At 48.2% G+C, this 924-nt stretch overlaps 1 protein-coding gene across 1 annotated transcript in view; it reads right to left on the bottom strand.

Moving 5' to 3' along the window:
• The window catches only part of LOC103808893 (histamine N-methyltransferase A-like), a 10,047-nt gene extending 9,961 nt beyond the window's left edge, over nucleotides 1-86 (bottom strand). Inside the window, exon 1 of the mRNA XM_009081699.1 lies at nucleotides 81-86. The gene's annotated coding sequence lies outside the window, so the exon portion shown is untranslated. The remainder of the gene's footprint in view (nucleotides 1-80) is intronic.
• Between the last annotated feature and the right edge of the window lie 838 nt (nucleotides 87-924).

The raw sequence follows: 924 nt of genomic DNA, 5'->3' as shown, positions 1-924 counted from the left end.
CAAGCCTGAACTCAGCCTAACTTCATAAGCTCCAGCTTGGCTGAAGGCCAGTCCCTCCAATTTCCACTCAATCCTGTGACCTCTTCCATCTCTGCCCATCAAAACAGAGGACTATTTTGTCCCCTCAGCTGGCTGAAGCCAGCAAGATGGTTTTCAGAATAAATCTCCCACTAAAATGCCGAGGGGGAGCGTGGCTTCCCCTGCACAGAGAGGAACAACTCTGGACATGAGCTCCATTTTTGACCGGTCAAATGTTTCCAGGCATCCCAGGAGACCTGCCAGGTGACCTGGATAGACTGCAGCACAAGTATTCACCAGGATGGATGATGCCAGGATAACTCTTCCACTGAAACCTTTCCCATTTCTCTCCAGGAGTTGGGTTAGAAGATTGATTAACGCTTCTTACTGGGAAGGTGAAACAGGAACAAATGAACTTCTTCTAAAATCTGGCTTAAAATCGAACCCAGATCTTAAAATTGAATACATTTTGGGCTGACACTGCCCACCCCAGGACCCTAATACCTAACAGCAGGATGGAATTGGTGACTGCAGGGATGCTCTGACAGCTGGTTCTCCCACAGTTTCTGGATTAGCCAGAGCTCTCAGTTAGCAAGATTAAACCTCTTCCCTCCACAGACAGAGCAGGATGCACTATGGACTACAGGTGCAGGGCACACAGGGAATTCAGTGTCACTCTAAGTGATGCAGCAGCCTCTTTAAGCTGAAAAACTCATTTCTAAGAACACAAATCACAAGAACACCTTCGTAACTCAGAATTTCATTCCACCTAAACTTAGGCTGTGAAGAGGCTAAATATCTCCTCCCTTAGCCCCATCCCTCCAAGGACATGGGCACATCTGTGCTGCTCCCACCCTACACATCCCCATCTGTGATGATGGGAAACACCATCCCGAGCCCTTGCAA

The sequence above is a fragment of the Acanthisitta chloris genome, unplaced genomic scaffold (assembly GCF_000695815.1).
Source record: "Acanthisitta chloris isolate BGI_N310 unplaced genomic scaffold, ASM69581v1 scaffold18079, whole genome shotgun sequence".
Lineage (NCBI taxonomy): Eukaryota > Metazoa > Chordata > Aves > Passeriformes > Acanthisittidae > Acanthisitta > Acanthisitta chloris.
Note: the sequence above shows the minus strand (reverse complement) of the source record. Positions and strands in the feature narration are given on the sequence as shown.